General features: G+C 37.3%; 1 long non-coding RNA gene across 1 annotated transcript; it reads right to left on the bottom strand.

Annotated features, from left to right (window-relative positions):
- Positions 1-216: 216 nt before the first annotated feature.
- On the bottom strand, positions 217-20341 carry LOC105505886. The gene is made up of 4 exons (XR_001000834.1): positions 20253-20341; positions 19556-20069; positions 1481-1611; positions 217-484 (listed from the first exon to the last, which is right to left on the bottom strand). It is a non-coding gene; the product is annotated as an uncharacterized LOC105505886 (long non-coding RNA).
- Between the last annotated feature and the right edge of the window lie 735 nt (positions 20342-21076).

Here is a 21076-nt window from a genome sequence, read left to right as displayed (position 1 = left end):
AAATCTTCAAAGATCTAGTTTTCTGCAGCCCCCAACCTCCTTTGCTCTAGGCAATCCCAAATATCCAGCATCAATCATGCATTAGTTCCTCTTGCCCCAGCCTCCTCTCCCATACCTCCTAAAATGCAGCGTAACATTTGCCGCCATCCCTGGAACTGATTTGGTGCGCACTACCACTCAACAGAAGAGTTTATATTTAAATTATGGACTCGCCAATAGTTTAAACATGTTTATTTTCCTCTTGCCTTGCTCTTGCTCTTGTCCACAGGAAGTTTGTTTTTGCCGGACAGCCATCCGTTTATAAAAAGGGGCTTTGTGTGAACTTCTTTATCTTCTTTGCTGATAGTCTCACTTTCTTTGTGGTCTGTTTGTCTGTACTGATATTTTTCTGCGTGATAAGAAGGTTATCTACCAAATGGCAGTAGACTCACTGCGAGTAGTGGCAGCTGTTCAATTTTATATGATCTTCTGAATCACAACTTTCCTAGGGAAAAGACACAGTGTATGTGCATTAAATGTGATTATTTTAAAATCTGCTTATTCACATATACAATCAGAAATATAGCTTTCCATCTTTGGGGCAGAAGAATAACTCTCCATAAAAAGAGGCCTTGCATTTTTCTGATGACGTTCACTCCAGGCAGCCTAACAGCTTTCCATTCTGTCTCCACCACTTCTCTAGCATTTGACTTTGGGCAGGATACTCAGTTTCTATGTCTTCACTTTGCTCATCCCCAAAGTGAAGACATAAATATGACCATCTTTGGTAGTATTGTTTGCAGGATTGAGTGAGTTAATATGTGTGAAGCTCTCAGTTGGTGCCTGGCAGGTAGAAGACACTCCATGAGCGTTGGCCATTCTTATTATTGCAGGAATAACTTTGTCTTAATGGCAATCAAAACATCATCTTGGGTTTTGTCTGTGTGACTGATGGACTGACATTTTCATCACATCAACCATTATTTAGGATAGCATAATCTCGGTTGTTGAGGGAGATTATTAAGGAAATTCAGTAACATTCAAGAAAGTCTCAGCCACACTATTCAATAATATTGAAGAACCATATCACCTTTTGCAGTCAATTTAAATAATCAGGAAACTGTAAACACCCACACTTTTTCCAGAGTTGCTTTCCTGATGGGGCATGCAGAACAGTACAGTTGGTACAATGTACGTTAGGTGTGGGCTCTTCTCAGTGTTAAGTGTAAATATAAAGATAGGAATGTAAAAACTGTAAAGGCTATTTTAATTGTATGTGTGTGTGTTATGAAGGTATTCTGACAAAAATTGAAAACGTTTCTCTTATTCCATCAGATGCAGAAACAAAGGAAGTAGTTCTAAAAGCAGTATGGGCTGCATCATGTTTTGAGATATAGAAGTCCGACAGGTACCTAGTAACATGTTAAGGCCAGGAACAGGGGAGCTGTTAATGACTCCTCTCTTTCCCTCCACCACATCACCCAGGTGTGCTCCTACTTACTGCTCATTCAGCCCTGTTGGCTGCAGACTCTAAGTGTCTCTTAAATCTATCCCCACTGGTTATTCTCAACCATCTTGAGCTTGGATGACTGCAGTAGTCTCCTCAGTAGTGTCCAAATTCAATCTTCTCACCTAAAACCATAACCAGAGAAATATTTTTAAACCTGTATTGGGGCATGGTCCTTAGAGACTCAAGCCTTAAATGGCTTCCTATTGCCCACCCAATGAAGTCTCCAATCTTCAGCTTGACTGTGGGGCCCTGAGTAACTGAGCCGTGCCTCCTGGACAGCCTGGGTCCCTCTTTGCTCTGCTCACTCATTCGCGTTGGGCTTCCTGTCCTGGAGTGTGGCTCACTCTCCACACCATCGACTGTTCAATTGCTACCTGCCCTTCAGATCTCAGCATCAACACTGTCCTTTGATACAGGCCTTTTCTTGCTGCACTGGCACCTCCTTCATAAACACCTGCCATTTCTAATCACACCAACCTGTGCTTCTCCTTTTGAAGTGTTCACCCTCTGTGGGATATTTGTTGACATTTTCTCCATTTGAATATGAGCTCCACATTTGTCTTGCGGCAGATGTTAGCCTCTGATTGGGCAGAATATCTGACATATAATTTTCAATGCTCATTGAATATGTCAAGTAATTTAGGAAATGCCTAGATAATTTCTTAATACCCAATTACTATATTTTGAGATGGCTTGCTGAACTGGTTTACATTTGGATCTGAATAATGCCAGACCTATTTAATCACATGAAATTTTAAATAATTCAATGAAGGTATTTGACCATGAAATGGAAATATAATGGAGTTGTTAAAAAACATTGTCACCGTAGTTGGAATGCTGTGTTCAAATACTGCCTGTGCAACTTAGATGTGTCCCCGGGCTAATTATTGACCTCTAGTTCCTCCACTTCCTCAGCTGTCAAATTCTTGTGAGAATCAAATACACGAAAATATCTAAAGCACTTACAAGCATAATAAGCCTAATAGTTCAGACACATTCATCTAAAAGGGAAAGTCTCTTCTCTTCTTCCATCAGTTGGATGCCTGTCTTTCATATTTTCAAGCTAAAACATTAGATAATACAAAATTATAAAATTTCACAAAGGAAAAACTCTGAAAAATTTTTTCATGACCTTTCCTTTGACCAAATATCCAGATTGGTCTGGTCTGGACAATTTAGATGTTTGGAGTCTACAACATAACACATATGCACTCCACCTGGTCAGATCGATGGAACAAATCAACCTTGGTATCATCATCCAGAGTATTTGCTCATCCCAGGTTTTCTCCTTTCACTCACTGAGCTGAGTATAGACAGTCTTTCAGACACCTTCAGATTGTCCATGCCAGGAAATTTCCTACCCAGACAGCAGTGGGTGGCCCACTGAAGGGAGAAACCAAGCCTTTTGTCAGGATTCTTGATAAGCTGCCATTATCTGAGCAGAGGGTTTTCCTTTTGTCCTGACAAAAATGTCTGTATACATCGAATAGGATAATTTCCTGTTCTACCACCTTAAGAATTCAAAATAATCTTTTGTGGAAAAGCATTAGGAGCTTAACAAAAATCACACTGAGTTACTGTTTCTGGTTTTTCTAAATAACAAAGCCTTATTAGGTTCCTAAGTATGATTCAACAATTAAATCAAATGAAATTACTAAATTCCACCCCCCTCTTTCACTCACCCCAGACTGCTTTATAGAGGATGTAATCCATTGCGAGTTACTAAAGGGAGGACATGTCTTCCAAGGTATATTTACTCTCAAAAAGTGATCAGGTTGATTTGGATAAATATCTTTGAAGTCTTTATATTTTAAAGAAGTTTCATTTAAAGTACAAGATTATAATTCGTCATTTTTGTCAAACTGAAAAAAGATCTTTTTGCCATCAATAATCCACTTTAGATATATAGTGATGCAAAAATATTTCATCGTTTAAGTTGATTGCATATTAGCACATTTTGGCCAATGAGTTTATTTTTCTTTTTATTTCAAAAGATGCAATAAGGTAAGAGAAAAAAGCTTTTAAACAGCCAGAAATGACATGATTTATTTGCATGAATTGCACATATGGCTGAAGTTCTTCCTGTGTCATATTTTCAATACATTAAAATACTTTCTACATTATGATGTTTTATAAAATTATTCTCAGCAACTCTGGGGAATATAGCTATTATATCCTTAGAAAGATGAAATGATCCTCATTCTGCTGGGAGTTTAGTGTTATTAAAGAGGTTTATAAGCAGTAGATATAGAAACTAAATTTATTTACCTTAGTTTTCTTTTGTGTTTGTAATTAAGCATCATGAAAATGCAGAAAAGAGCAGACACAGAAAGTAATAAATGTAATAATATTATATAACTTCACTGTACTTCAAATGTATATTGACCCATTTTGCCTTCAGAGTAAATGAACTTGGGAAATCATTATATATATATATGATCCATATATCTAATATATTATATATATATATGATCCATAAATATATATGTACTTTTAGGACTGCTATATCAGAGGCAAATAAAGGGTTTGCTATTTCCCTGAATTTCCACTACACACATTTTAAAAGCAAAGTGGGTTTACTAGTGGTGACATTTTAAAACAGGAACATTTGGATGATTTGAAGTGAACTAAATCTGAGACTCAGTCATTACCATGGCAACACCAGGGTTCAGAAGTCTTCACATGGGGGCAATCATTGGGTACTCTCGCGTAAAACACAGATGATTTAGTCCTGCTTTTGTCAGAAAGGTTAAATGGATTCTTTTAATAAACTGGAAAATGTGCCAATACGTCCAATATCCCTGAAAGTAGATAGCACTAATGGTTCATCAAGCCTAAGTCTTCCCATCAAAGGGGTTTGACTTCCTTCAAAACGTGTGGGAGAGTCATTTCCCCCCATTTCTGAGATGGTATGTTGTTAGCCTTCCTAAAAGCAAAGAACACTCATTGATTCCTTTATTCAATTTTACAAATCATTCCTTGTGTATAACTTTTGCTAACAAAGCGAAATAAATTTCCTGCCTATCCATCCAAAATATATTCCTGTATCACAAAGGTTAAGGAAGGGATAAGCATAAATGTTCCACTCTCCCCCTTGGTGGAGGAGGGTGAAGTGAGAAAAACAAAACAAAACAGAGCAGAAACTAAGATGCTTTGAGAAGGCTCTCACATTTTCTTGACTGAGGGTCATCACAGACAATGCCTTCTCCACTTATTTATTTGGACACTTAAGGAGAATAAAATAAACTCTTGGTATCTTTAACTGTTTTTAGGGTTAATTAGATTTTCTGTAACAACATACAAATATATGCAACTCACAGTCATCAAAGGTGATACCCATTGGTGGTGGCAGGATGGAACAGATTTTAAGTGTAAAGCTGTCTGTAGACTGCTCTTGACCATGTAGTACTTCCAGAAGACCTTATCAAGTAAGAGACTTTGCATAATTCTGTAACTGTGTGTTTAGAGCTTCCCGAGGAACCATCACAGATTGAGAGGCTCTGGGACATGCGCACAGCCATAGCTTCCAGTCTTTTCTATGTGTGTTATCTACGGGGTGGTCTTTATTCCAAGTGAATCATTTCCATCCTGTACACCAGTACATGTGCTGAGCACACTTTCATAGACCAAAAATAGAAGTGATGATTAACAAAATTCCTCCATAGGATTTATAGAGGATTGGGAAGAGAATTAGAAAGGAGGTTGAGTTCACCCCATGTGCATTTGAGAGGGTTCAAGACTTGCCTTCCTCCAGTTTACAGACATCCACTGAGAAACCACTGAGCACAAGTACAAGGCAGTTGCAGAAAAATCAGATAATGTCTGAGTCCCCATAGAGCAGGAAAGATGGCCATGCCATTTATGTATAGGCAAATAGTTCATTTTCAATATAAGAAGTGTTTAAAACAAAGTCTTTCTATAGGACCAAACGATACTATGAGTTTTGGGAGTCAGGGAAGAAAAAATACTTTTTGTTTATTGACCTCTCTTAATGTAGTGAAACACAACTATCAAATCTTAACAAGAAGCGGAACACGGCCTTGTTACTATTTTTTCCACATCATGATATGGTTTCTGTGAGCCGGGAGTCCACAGATTCCTTATGGGGGCGAATCAGGTGTCAGCTGGGCTGTGTTCTCAGCTATGCAAGAATCCACTTTCAATCTCATTCAGGTTTGGGGCAGAATCAGCTTGCAGCTGCATGACTCAGAGCCTCAGCTGTTGCTGTTTGTTGACGAGATACGGGCCTTGGCGTGGGGATGCTCCCAACATGGCTGCTCACGTCATGAGGCCAGCAAGGAGGGTCCCTCTTCCACCTACCAAGATGGAGCCGTACACAGTACAACGCAAAGCCTAACCACTGGAGCGACATCCGTGAAGAACGAGGAAGTCAGCCGTCTCGCTTGCGTTCAGGAGGAAAGGACGTAAGCATGAGGGCCCCCTGGCTTCTATTCACCACACGATCTACGATCCCATTTTACAGAAACAGTGTCTGAAATGAGGGCTTGCCAGAATTCCCATGGTGGAAGACAAACCCATCTTTAAACACTGTCTCTGGGGCTCTCTTGACCACTGCTCCTCCAGTGCAGGGCGTGGAAGACAACCTTGAGTCATGACTCATGGAAAATGGTTAATGTCCTCCCAGGTTCCTGAACAATTAATTCTTCACTTTCCAGAGTTCTTCCAAATATAGATTATTGGTGCTGCACTAGCAGTGTCCTGGAAACACTCAGCTTTTCAGTTCAGCTTTCTTTTTCCTATAATGAACTTGGTTATATATGGCTAAGTTTTAGCTAGAATTTTCAGTTCAGCTTTCTTTTTTTTTTTGTACTGAACTTGATTATGTAGTGCTAAATTTTATATAGATTTAAAGCCAGAAAACTGGAACTCCTGGTGGCTAAGACCAAAGGATATTAGTGTAAAGAGAGTGGAAATGGGATTGACCAAGTGGTATAAATTTTTCCAAATTTTGGCTTCCAACATCCTAATTTTATTTCGAATGGAATTGTTGGCATATTCCCAGTGTATCAAATAAGTAAATGTGATTTCTGATTCATTCACTCACTTAACATATTCATTGAGGGACAATTCTGACAGGCACATCTAGGAAGCTAAGCTTGGATATGATAAGGTTGCTGGCCCTCAAGATGTTTTTGTTTTACTGGGGAGATAGGTAATAGCCAGCATATAATGTGATTATGTGTGTATGTGTGTGTGTGTGTGTGTGTGTGACTTTAGGAAGTAGAAGTCGTCAGAAGAAAAATAAAACAAGATAGGTAGATAGAGAGTTCCCTGAGGGAAGGTAACCCTTAATTAAAAAGCCAACTGAAGACGTTCCTCTTAAAAAATAGCATTTGAGCAGAGAGCTGGATGAAGTAGTGATAGAATGAGCTGTGTGTTGTTCTGGGGCAGTTATGTTTCAATAGAGGCAAATGCAGGCATTACCACCATGAAAGAGCAGACTGAAGTGGATACAGCAGGTATAGACAACTCTTTTGAAATGTGTTGTGAAATTGTAGGAGAGGGTTTATAATCAGGGAAGGTTTTGCTGACGTTGTAGTTCTTACGATGAAAGGTATTACAACATATTTATGAGGATATAAAAATCATACCAAAGAGAAATAATACTTGATGAATTAGTGGAGTAAGTGAAAATGTCAAATGCAAAGGCCTTGAATAGGCACAAGAAGATGAAAGCCATTTCTCATACAGTATTGGATAAGAAGACAGGTTCAGACACAAGGAGCTTGGCAGCCTTGATGGAAGGTAATTCCCTAGATTTCTCCTGAATGCTTCCACTTTCTCAGTGAAATAAGAAGCTAAGCCATCAGCTGAGAGTGAGAGAAAGAAAAGATGATAGAGACTGGAGAAGAGAGACAAAGTTGAGAAATTTATTGTTTGTTAGTGAGAGAAAGACCAAATTAAAGGTAAGATTGCTGGACAGAGCTGAAGGTGCACTTCTATTTGTCCAACCAGAAATCTCAAAGGTAATTTGTCAGAACGATTGGGTATTTTCTTGTAGCCATATTTACCTGCTCTGGTCTAGCCAAGGTGGTGTTTGGTCAAGCTCATCCACTAGAGAGAGAAGGATCAAGGCAGCTGTGAGTATAGCCATGGGTGAGGTTAGTGTGGGAAGGGGCCACTGGCAGAGGTGGGGGCACATGAACAAGGGAAGGACAGGGAGTGAGAAATGCTGAAGGCCTTGAAGAATCATGGAAGAGGCATCTAGGACGAGTTGCAGAGGCCAGTGGGGAGCCTTCTCAGCTGGTCTCTCCCCTTTCCTGGACTGTCCACTCTGAATGGCCCTATGCACAACACCTATGACTCTCGATAGGGAAGAGGCTATTGTCAGTGTCTATTTTAACTGGGTGATAATAGTAGTAAAATAGTTGATAACAGGGTGTGTTGTCACCAGTGAATTAAAAAAAAAATGATAGAACCATCGGAAATCTGTTTTAAAAACAACAGAGGTAAAAACAGAAAAAGAAAATGTGCTTGTATCACAGGAATACCACACTCACCCTCAATGCCCGTTTTCTATCATTCCAAACACATACTAGAGACCACCTGTCCAAGACAGAATAGAGCAGTTACACTTTAGCAGAAACCTGAGGTCATTTTACACATCGAATCGAACCCCGTTACTGTTGTGATGTACAAACACACATGCAAGCGCCAAACTACAGAGGTGAAAGAAGAGGTGAAATCTCAAAATCTGAGGATCTGACCAAAGAACTAGCTAGCCTTGAGAATAAACCTTTGAGTAAATGGAATGTTGATACATAACATATGAGTCTGAAATTCAAGCGAACAGGTGGGGATGGAAACATACATTTCAGAATGTAAATGTGAAAGTCATTAAAAGCTACAAGACAGAATGGAATTAGCATTAGAATGAGTGCAGGCAGAAACAAGAAGAGGCTCAAGAACCGAGCCTTTGGTGGCCCCATGTTATAAGGATAAAGACAAAAAGAGGGAAATAAACTGAGAAGGATCAGCCAGAAAGTATGAGGACAATCCAGGAAAGCTGGTGTCTTGAGTAGCAAGTGAAAAATGTATTGGAAAGAGAAAGAAATGGGGTCGGTATTCTATTCTTCTTCCTCGTTGCTACCTCCAGACCATTCATCTTCCATAAAAACTTGCATCTATGTACAATACTTCTACAGCACAGAGAGATGAGACATGGATGTGGATTTTGATTTTAGATGTTAGAAACATAGGGGTTGTTGAGTGCATTCATAGTAATAGATTCAATCTCAGAGTAGAGGTTGATTTTATTAGAATAAATCTAAGAGAAGAGTTGTAGGGAAAAAAACAAGTACAAATAACTATTTCTTGGGAATTATACTGTTTGAGAATGGGGGAGGACATCAGCTGGAGAAGGATGTGGGTTAACATTATTTTTTTAAGATGAAAGAAATAAGAGCATGTTTATACACTGAAGGGAATGACTTATTAGTGAAGAAAAATGTGTGAATGCAGAGGAAAATGGGAAACTTAATTGAATGATATTCATAAGTGGTTGAATAAGACAGAGTCTAATGCACTTTACGGGCTGGGCCCCAGAGAGGAGCATGACCGAGCCACCCACAGCAAAAGAAGAGAAGACGGAATGCACAGACCTATATTCAGTCCGTTGAGGGAGCCTGTAGGAATTTTCTGACTGGCTTCTATTTTCTATCTGAATCAAAAAATCAAGAAACCAGTTTGGTGTGAGAATGGAGGAGGAGGTGTTGGAAGTTGGAGGAGAGGAAAGGTGTGAAAGAGAAATGTGAAAGAGGAGAGTGAACAGGAAATATGTTATGAGTGTAGTTGCCAGGAGGTATTAGGAGCCCTTTTGGGGTTAGTGATCATGAACTTAAAGTTGGACCTGCCAGCGTGGATGTGCGTATTTCTCCACTCCTGATTAGTTCCATAAAAGGTTGTACAAATGTAGGTATGGAAGAGGCAGAAAGTTGGTTATACTCAGCCCGTAATGTATTTTTTTCCAAGCAACCATGATGAAGTGAGGGGAGGATAAACATTTGGGGTATAAGCCAGGTAGTAACTGTGCTTAGGGGCCATGGAAATTATTCTGCATGAAGGGAAAAGTGAATTGGCAAAAGAGAGAGTAAAGCTATGGTAGGGATTAAAGGGCTGTGGGTTCCTGTAATGTCAAAGGGTTCTAGAGCGAGTGAACTAGGAAGATGGTGTTTGGAGAGAAGGATACCTGGTCCTTGGTCATGACCACAACTAGGACATGACCATGGGAGCCGTGGCTGAGTTGAGTGAGGACAAGCTTATGAAAGGAGGGGATTCCCAGGAACTGAGAGACCCAGCTGTTGACAGGATCACCTACGCAAGAATTCAGATTACTAAGAATAATAGCAACACAGAATGGGATCTGATAGCTGGTAAATGAACAGCAAGAAGGAGCAGGAGGAAGAAGATGTGTGATATTCACAGCAGGGTTTTCATGGAGGAGACAGTGTCAGAAAGCGGGAATGAGAAGCAGGGAATCATGCACCTTCTCTCTAGGTTTAGTAGAAACGTGTGAAACAGAAGCAGCCCCACCATGGAAGCAGACATCCAGCTTCCTTCCATTGCCAAGTGCTCCATTTCCTCTACAACCCCCCGTCCAAGTTCCTGAGAAATGACATGTGGTTGTCCAAACATTTGTTTTGAATCTTGTCATGCCAGCTTGTAATGAATGACTCCTCTGTCATGCTGTCACCCACAGTTCCATGGTCTGGAGTTGGGAGTAGGAGCTAGGAGTGGCTGGGGGTTGTGATTTGGTTATGATTTGGTTTTGCCATCTATGACCCCATAGAGACTGCTGCCTGGTTAATTAATGTGCAATTCTTTTCAGAAAAAAAAAATCCTGCAGTTAGGAAGTTATGTTGCATGTAAAAACATGAAAAATATTCTACATGGTTTTTTTTTGATAAAATACATTATATTACAATTCTGTTTTTCTACCCAATTAGTATCTGGCCAACATGACAGTATCTTGCTCAGAAACAATCCAGTGAAAGGCAGTGTGTGAAACAAGAGTTCTGCAGTGTTTCCTCCTTCCTTTGTCCTCCTGTTGGGACTTTTTGCATGCACAATGTTTATTTTGGCTAATCTTTAGTGGTAGCCTGTTAAGGCTGTGCCTCCAATGCTTCCAAACACTCAGATTGTTTATGGAGCATAAGAGCAATCACAATTAACTTGATTTGTATCTTTCTTAAATAGGGAACCATACTTAGCTAGAGACCAAGTAACTAAAACCAAATGTAATTGGAGTAATGTGTTTACAGCACACTTTTAGCAAAAAGAGATATTTACTACTTTCCAACTCAACACACACACACACACACACACACACACACACAAATGTTCACACTGTATGCACATCCTACCACACATACACATAAAAGATTTAAGTGGTAAAAACAAAACAAATCAAAACAGTTATTTAATTACATAACTTTAAGTCTACTGTACGATACAGTGAATCTTGAAGTCCAGAATGTAAGTTTAGAAACTTAATCCTCAAAAAGAGTATAATCACTACATTTCCGTTGTTTAAGTAGGAAAAAGAACAAATTGAAGCAAATAAGTAAAGATGAAAACAGAATGCTAAGCTGTATTAAGTCATAGTACGTTAAACATACTGTTTCTTTAACAATACTATGTTTCACTGCAAGCTGTTGCACAAAGAGTGTCATAGGAGCTAAAGTGTGATGCGTTTTAAGGAAGATATTGCATGGAATGCTAGCTGACTTCCTCTTCATAGATTTGAAATTCTTTGCGGAATTACAACTTGTAATCGGAAACAGAACACCTGTTCTGGTCTAGACTTGTAGAAAAAACTGACTATTTATTCAGTATTTCTTTACAGACAAATGAAATATATAACTGGAAAGTCAAGAGTTTGTGTATATGGTGCGGATGGAAACTTAGAGCTGATACGTAGAAGCCAAATAGGTGCGCAGCTCTGATCCTAACTTAATATATTCTTCTCTCCCTGCCGGGTGCATTGACTGGGAGCCTCAGGCACTCCTCCAGCAGGAAGTGAACTAGGATGCAACATCTGTTCTTTGTGCTCACCTAACATATATCCTTTGCTTCTTTTAGTTGTAGTTCAGTAGTAAACCTAAGTAAATGCAACCTCGAACCAAGATCAAATTGTCATTTCCCCCCACCATCCAGCCTAGATAAGCCATGTGTTTGTTCCCTGACGTCACTTGTAAAGCAAATGAAATACATATGCAGAGCTTTTGCTTATTATACTAGTGGAGTCTGAACATTGTACAAGCAAGTGCCTGCCAATTGCTTTAGGTGTTGCTGAAAAGTATAACAGTGGCCTGAGAACTGTGAAAAAGGGCACTTTCCATAATGACTTTGAATGGTAGCATTCTGTTGAATAAGTTTGGGAAATAAGCATCAAGGCTCTTTCTTTTTGTGGAAGACAACAATTGGATCTTACTTTTCTACTTATTCTCTTGCAAATGAAATTGGTGAAATAAACACGTGAATCATTTAGTACTATTTATTTCCATTTGTCATGGTGCTTTTAGCTTGTGGAATCTCATTAGCTTTTCTCCCCATCTGCCATTGGCCTTTCTTTGTTCCTCTGCTGATATGTAACAACAATCTTTTAAATGTATTTGGTTTGTAAATATGGGATTTTTGTCTTGTGTTTATGCTGCTGACTTTCATGTTAGACCATAAGAAATAATAACTAGAATTGTTATATAGAATAAGCAGTAATAGGCCGGGCGCAGTGGCTCACGCCTGTAATTCCAGCACTTTGGGAGGCCGTGGCGGGTGGATCACGAGGTCAGGAGATTGAGACCATCCTGGCTAACATGGTGGAACCCCGTCTCTACTAAAAATACAAAAAATTAGCCGGGCGTGGTGGCGGGTGCCTGTAGTCCCAGCTACTCGGGCAGCTGAGGCAGGAGAATAATGTGAACCGGGGAGGCAGAGCTTGCAGTGAGCCGAGATCGCGCCACTGCCCTCCAGCCTGGGTGGCACAGCCAGACTCCGTCTCAAATAAAAAAAAGCAATAATAACTAGAATTGTTATGTAGAGCAATAATCACTAGAATTGTTGTATACAGAATTGTTCCTTTTTCATTCACTTATTTATAACTGTTCATTAGAACTAAAGCAATAGTTATATTCAGTAAATTAAAGACTACATAACATTTCCTAATGCAAAACAGTGAGGACATCCCACTAACTATCACAGTCGTCTATGAAAGTTTTCAGACTACTTGGTTTCATTGAAATTTTAATAATAGCTTTTTATTTGTTCATAATAACATCTCTTACATGATTTCTTTTGTTGTTCACCCAAGCAAACCAATATCCAAACATCAAGGTACCTTCAGACAACAAACAACTCTGAGAGTCGTTCCCAGAAAAATTACATGCAGTAAAATTATCTTTAAAAGAGAAAGTATGCAAGGTTTCACAATGTTTAATTCTAACATAAGCAAAGAAAGAACAAAATTTTGACCTTTAAAAAATTAACTCACTAAAAAAAAAACTTTCCCACCTTTGTCTCCCAATTCATTACAAAGAAGCAAAAAGAAGCCAAACTATTGAAGCTAGTCCCCTGCAAGGAGACACTCTTTTATTGGGTGATTTTCCAAAAAATCCCTGGAAATCTGTGGTCTTAAAAATTTGTGACCTAAGTATATCAATCAGAATGAGCATTCCTGAGGTTGATTTCAAATTTGTGAATAAACAGATAAATATTTGTCGACAATTTCAAATTTCTACATCTTGAAATGTTTTTGATATGCTTAAAAAGACAAATTATCAGTATTTCTTCATTGGCTGTTATATACTTTTGCTAATGTGAATATTTTAGAGGACAAAAGGAAGATGGTGCAGACCCACCATTGCCAGCAGTCTATGATTTCTTTTTTGTGTCCATTTATTTGGCAGGAGTTGCTAATTTTATTGTTGCCATTTTTTTTCCATGAAGAGCTGGAAGATAAAGCTGTTCTTTAGTTTTCTTATCTGCAAATGGCATCCCATGGGTCCTTAGCAAAGCACAAAAATGAATTTCAGATACCTGCCATTATTCTGCTGCTGTCCTTAAAATAACCTTCAAAGTTGCAAATATTCTCATCCAAAATGGGATGCAGATTCATGACCTAATCAAAGAGATTAGTGAAATACTTAAACAATTGGAAAAAATCATAGCTGCAGTCACAGTATTATCTATATAATAGACCATTTAATCAGGAATGAAACAACAGGCATATTTTGAATATGGAGGAATTCAAAAGAATCACATGTCCTAATGTCAATGCCTATTACTTAGCTACAGTAATTAAAGTAGTGTGTTACTGGCACAAAGACAAACAAATAAAACAATGGAAAAGATGAGAGAGCCTAGGAATATACCTTCACTTATATGATTAAATTATATTTGATGAAATTGCCAAGACTACTGAATGTGGAAAGGGTACTGTCTTCAACAAGTGATGCTGGAAAACTAGATATTCACATGGAAAAGAGTGAAGTTGGAACTTTATCTTTCACCATACACCAAAATAAGCTCAAAGTGGATTAAAGGCCTAAGTATAGGACCCAAAACTATAAAATTTCTAGATGAAAATATAAGGGAAAACCTTCATGACATTGGACTTGGCAATAATTTCATGTCTAGGACACTAAAGTACATATGACAAAAATTAAAAATAAACAAATGGGATGACATCAAACTGAAAGTTTTTGTAACTAAAGGACTCAATAAATGGAATGGAAAGACAATCTACGGAATGGGGGAAAATATTTGCAAGTCACATATTTGATGAAAAGTTAATGTCTGGAATATATAAAGAAATACAATGCAACAACAGAAAATAATAAAACACTAATTACAAATTGCCAAAAAACTTGAATAGACATTGCTACAAAGATGATATATTAATAGCTAGCAAACATACAAAAAGTACTCAACATCACTAATCACTGAGAAAAGTAAATCAACAAGATATCACGACATGCCCATTAGGATGGCTACTATGTAAAACAACATCAACAACAAAACAAACAAACAACCACAACAAAAATCACAGAAAATGAATCTTGGTGAGGATGTGGAGAAATTGGAATTCTCTTGCACTCCTGGCAGAATTGTGTAATGATGCAATCATCATGAAAAACAGCATACAGTTTCCTTAAATAATTAAAAAGAGAACTAGCATATGATCCAGCAATCTCATCTTTGGGTACTTATCCAAAATGATTGAGAACAGGGACCTGAAGAGATATTTTTACATCCATGTTCTTAGCAGCACTATTTGAAATAGCCAAGATGTGTAATAACCACAAAGTCTGTGATGGATACATAAAGCAGCCTTAAAAAGGACAAAAATCCTTTGCTACAACATTGAGAAACCATCGGGACATTATGTAAAGTGAAATATGCTAGTCACAAGATGACAAATATTGTGTGATCCAATGTACATAGTATTAAAAAAGTCCAAGCTATAGAAACAGAATGTGGAATGGTGGTTACCAGAGGCTGTGGGCAGAGTAAAAAGAGGGCTGCCTAATAGGTATAAACTGAAATTTGCAAGATGAAAATGTATGGAGATGTGTCTCACCACAACGAGAATATACTTAACATTACTTAACTGTACACTTGGAAAATGGTTAAGATGGTAAATTTTATGTGTTTTCTGCCACAATAAAGAAATAGAAATATATTAAGTAAAAACTGATAGAACTGAAAAAAAGAACTAGACAATTCTTCAAATATGTGCTGATATTTTAACATTCAGCCTTATACACGGATAAAAGAAATAGAAAGTTACTACGAATATAGAAGACTTGAACAACTATATCAATCAAATTAATCTACTTGACACCAAGAATACTCCTTGTAGCAACATAGGATTTCACAGTATTCTCAAGTTCACATGTATTCTCAAGTTCACATGGTCTATTTACCAAAATAGACCATATTATGGACAATAAAACAGGTCTTAATTTATTTAACATGATTCATACCACATAAGATATGTTCTGTGGTGAAAGTAAAATTAAATAAGAAATAAATAACAGAAAGATATATGGACATTCCTGAATTATTTGGGTATTACATAACATACTTCAAAACAATCCATGTGTCAAATAACAAACCAAAATGGAAATATTAAAATATATGAACTGAATGAAAATAAAAATGCATCATGTCAGAATAAGTAGGATACCACTGAAGCAGTGCTTAGCTGAATGTATAGTACTAAACATCTGTATTAGAAAAAAAGCTCCAAATTATTCACTTCACCTTCCAACTTAAGAAACTAGAAGAGAATCACCAAATTAATCGCAAAATATATAGAATAAATAAAACAGTAAAAATCCGATAGTAATCAATAACATAAAAATACAAACAATAGAGAAATTCAAAAAAGTAAAGATAAATCTTTGAGTCAACCAATAATTAATAAATGTCTAGCCAGAATTATATGAAAAAAGCACCAAATTTCCAAAGAATGGAAATGGCATTACTAAAGATCCATAGATATTAGGTAATAAAAAAGAACATTGTAAACAACTGTATGCCAGGAAATATGACAACTTCAAAAAATGAACACACTTATTGAGAAAATACAACAATAGTCACTCAAGAAGAGTTAGATTACTTGAAGTACTCTACATTGTAGTAAAAAACCTGCCTGCACCAAAATTCCGGACCCAGATGGTTTCGCTGATGAATTATATAAAATATTTATGAAAAAATGCCAACTCTACCCAAGTTTTCCCAGAAAATTTAAAAGGGGGAACCACTTCCCAACACATTTTGTGGCCTGGATTTACTCTGATACCATAACCAGGCAATTATATTCATAGAAAATAAAGCGTAGACTAATATTCATCATGAGCAAAAATGCAGAAGTTCTAACGAAATTATAACAAATCAAATTCAACAATATACAAAAATAATGACATATAAAAGTAGGAGATATTTATTCGAAGAATTAAGGTTTGGTTTTATGTTTGAAAATTAATCCGAAATTACACACATTTATAAATGGAATTTCCTGATAAGTGTTCTTAGAAGAGTTAAGATAGACACATCTCAATCTGAAAAATGGCATGAGAAATGCCTAGAGCTAACATCAAACTTAATAGCGAAAGATTGAAACTTTTTTCACTAAGGTGAGGAGCAAAACAGATTCAACTCTCACCAGTTTTATTTAACATTTTACTGGAATTTTTGGTCACTGAAATCAGGAAAGAAAAAGAAAAAAAATCACCAAGATTGGAAAGGAAGAAATACTACTATATGTACTCATTAAAACTCTAGGCTGTCTTTTTTGGAAATTAGTGAACTGTTTCCAAAATAAATACAGAAATGCAAAGCATCTAAAATAGAATATGTTCAATAAAAAAGACAAAGTTGTACACCTAACGTTATTAGATTTCAGGACTTATCATATGATGACAAATATGAGACCAAGAGAATAAATAGATATTCCAGAAGTAGATCTATACACTTATGGACAATTAATTTTTGACGAAGTTTTACAGAAGATTAAATGGAAAAAGGATAGCCTTCAAATAAATGGTGCTCGACTAATTGGATATCCATACGTAAATAATGCATCTCTAATTCATACCATGCCTCATATAAAATATTAACTCAAATAAGATTTAAGAGTTAAGTCTAAAACTACAAAAATTCTAGAAAAAAGAAATAAATTATTTGTGACTTTAGATAAGGCTCAGATAAATAATAGAATAAATTGATATGTTGTAATTCATCTAATTCATCAAAATTGAACTGCCCTTCCAAAGGTACCATGAATGAAAAGACAAGCCACAAACTGGGAAAAACTATTCATCAAGCTATATGTGTAATGTCTAATAAAGAACTTGCATTCAAAATATTTTAAAAAATATTCTCAAAACTTAAAATAACAAACAACCCTATTAAAAGATGGGTAACTGATTTGAATAGACACTTCATCAAAGAAGACATGTGGGTAGTAATAGGCACATTAAAAGATGTTCAATGTACTTAGTTATTAGCAAAAGTCCAAATGAAGTGCACAATGTGACAGCACTATACACCTATTTGAATCAATTTCAAGACACTGTCCACACTAAATTTGATCAAGAATCCTGAGAGAACTGGAATTTTCACACTACCGGTGAGAAGATAAAGCCATGGAGCTACTTTAGAAAATAGTTTGATGGTTGCTTAACATTTTAAATACATACCTACCGCAGGATTTATTGATTCCCATTCTAGGTGTTTCCCCACCGGAAGTGAAAGCATATGCCCATGCAAATATTTGTACATACAAGTTCATACCAGTTTTATTTGTAACAGTGCAAATTAGGAAACAACCCAAATGTTCATTAACAGATGACTGAATATAAAAACTGCAGCACACCCATGTGATGAAATACTACCAAGCAGCAAAAATGAAGGAAGTATTGATACACTCAGCTATGTGAATGAATCTCAAAAAAAAAAATCATTCTGAATGAAATAAGTCAAATAACAACAACAACAACAAAAGGTACACTGTATAGTTCCTTTTACACAAAATTCTAGGAAATGTAAGGTAATAGATAAGGCCAGAAAGTAGGTCAGTGGTTGCTTTGGGAAGGGGCAGCCACTATCAGTTTTAAGGGGTGACCATATGCCAAAACCTATTAAGTGGTACATTTTAAACATGTAAAATTTATTTTGTATCCATTTTTTCTTAATATAGCAGTTAACAAAATGATAATTTAAACTACGTTTATGACAATATTTTGGTCTGGGCTTCAAGAACAATTACCTGAATGATGGCTCAAAAATCTCCTTTTGACATGTGATCAGATGAAAGAAGATAGTAAATGCTGCAACATGTGTGCCAGTGGAGAATTTGTAATTCTTTCCACATAATGTAACTTAAAGTTTACCCGGAGACTATCTGGTTTAATGTAATAACCAAATGATCTTTTAAAGACATTCATACTCTCACTCATTCTTCTGCACTCATCAAATATTTAATTAGAGGCATGCTCTCTGAAAAGTGTATGTATATCATGTTCTAAAAAATCAGATGCAAATTTTGTCTTTATGCTCTCATAGAAAAGGATGTTACACAAAGTATGTACAAACAACGAAGTCATTTTAAATCCTTAAAATACATAACAGAGAGCTTGATACACAGGATATACTCTACAACAATATCACATCGTAAACAAGAGTGATCAAAGGATAGATCCAGTATCATGGGGTGTTTAGAGAAGGAAGATCTGTGTGTCTGTGTGTGTGTGTATGTGTGTGTGCGTGCACGCAGAAAGGGTATGTTTGAGGGGAAGTACTGAGTGTCTAGAAGCTTCCTGAATTGGATGACTTTGAGAACCAATTGAACACTGCCCTACAGCACAGGACTACAGGTAATATGAAGATGAAGCTGGGTAAATGGATTAGAAGAAGAAAAACAGATTTAGGTCTGAATTTTATATTTTTCCTTTTTTAAAAATAATTGATTTCCCCTTCCTCTTCATTGTAATCTTCATTAGTAGAACAGAAAATAAATTGAAAATAAATAATTAAAATGACAGTTTTATGGCATACATCAAAAAATGGAGGTTTGTAAATTAATTATACATGAGAAGATAGCTACCTGCTCTTAAAAAATAAGAAAAAAGTATACAGCCATCACGTAAAAAGTTTCCCATTCCAGCTTTTTTCATAACTTGCACAGCTTCTTCCTTTCATCACTGGACTCCGTTTTCCACCGTCCTGACTCCAGTTTAGGATACAGTGCATTCAGTGCAGTTTCTAGCCATAAACTCTGGAGTATAGAAAAAGATTCACATTACTCTGGGTGTTTGGTTCAGGAGTTTACCTTGGGTTTTAGGTTGGATGTTTTTACTCGCAAATGTTTATAAACCTGCTACTACTCCATGCAACGCACTGTTCTAGTACCAGATGAGAAATGCCAAAGAGTGAAAACACTTTCACCGTCAATGGAGACTGCAATAGACACATACAGGTGGTAGAGATTACACTCCTACAGTGTCGAAGAGGAAAAAAGTACTGAGCAAGGAACAGGCTTGCTTCAAGCTTTTGCTTGTACCTTGTGGAGGTTCTAATGCCTTTTGCATCTCCTAGAGGTGTCCTGTATTACCGCACCGTGAAGTAGTGTCTATATACTTGAGAGATGATACTTCATGCTTCTATTTCTCAGGACTCTTTTTTAAAGGTTTAATGTTTGAAAATGCTAGTAGGTGTTATACGACTGCACATGTTAAGTGAATCTCCCCTGCGTAGTTGAATGGTGTGGGAGTGCACTGTTAAACCATCTGGTTGGTCCAGTTGAAAAATCCCTCTCACTTGATGAGGTGGGGATGTAGGCTGAGGAGCTGGCCTGGTTGAAGAGCTGTGGGAACACCCTCCTCCTTCCTTCCTTATTTCTTCTGAGGTGGAAATGTGATTTTCCGAAACACATTTCCTCTCTTTTCAGTTCCTTCTGTCCTTTTCTTAAGCTTAATAGTTCTGTGTTCTGGAAACTATTCCATTGGTTTTTGATTTTATGGCCCTCTCTTTAGTCAAATGTACACAGCCAAGGGTACTGAGGAGTAAACCAAAGTAGAACAATGTTACACCCCTTTCAAATTCATTCACACTTTCACCAGAGTGATGTTTCACAGGTTTTAATATTATCAGGTGACTTTCCTATGTAAAAGCACCTAGTCACTCTCCATGATTAAGTCCAGCTCTTTGGCATAGCTTGTCCATATCCTTACTTCCCTACCTTTCCAGGCATCTTTCCCATAGCCTTCTTTGTAGAATTCACTGCAGCCATACTGTTTTCCTAACAGCCTAACTGCCTTCCTTCTGCCTGCCCAAAAGTGTACCAGGCTCACTCGTGCCTTTGCTTCCTCGGATGCCTCCCTAGATCACGTTTTTACCTCCCTTGTTCATCTGGTTCCCCCACCCTCCTACTTCAAGACTTGTCCTTCTAGGTCAGCAAATCTGGAGAGCTTCTCCTCTTGCTCTAGGGTGAGCCAAGTGCCTCTTTGCTCCCTTTGCCCAGTGTACACACTCCTGAAGCAATGCATGATATTATGTTACTCCGTTAAATCACAGGTTATATCTTGGCATCTGTGCCCGGCACATAACAGGCACTCAGTAAGTATTTATTGGGCTGAAGTGAAATAAATAGTGTTTCAGGTAATCAAGTACAAAGCAGAGGTTTAAGAGACTAAATAGCTCAGTGTGATCATCTTTGTCATAGATTATAGTAAAAATAACCTGTGAAAAGTGACTGATTATTGACAGGTAGCCTTGGGTATGCAGCTCAAGTAGGCATTATAAAATAAAAAAGCATAATATTCCACGTATTTTCAAAAAAACCTTCTGGCTTACTCAAAAGGTAAGTGTTCTTTAAACAACTTCAATGGAAAAGGAGTTACTTCCAAATCCTTGGAGAACTCCTTCTCAAGCCCGGAATAAAGCAAGGTCTACAGAGACAAAGTATAAATAAAACCATGATGCTGAGCTGGTACCACTATTGGGCTGCTAAGCAGTGCTAAGCATTGCCTTCAGATGAGTTACCTAGACAGATTCCACAACTAT

The sequence above is a fragment of the Colobus angolensis genome, unplaced genomic scaffold, assembly GCF_000951035.1.
Source record: "Colobus angolensis palliatus isolate OR3802 unplaced genomic scaffold, Cang.pa_1.0 Scaffold13, whole genome shotgun sequence".
NCBI lineage: Eukaryota > Metazoa > Chordata > Mammalia > Primates > Cercopithecidae > Colobus > Colobus angolensis.
This window is presented reverse-complemented; position numbering and strand designations above follow the sequence as displayed.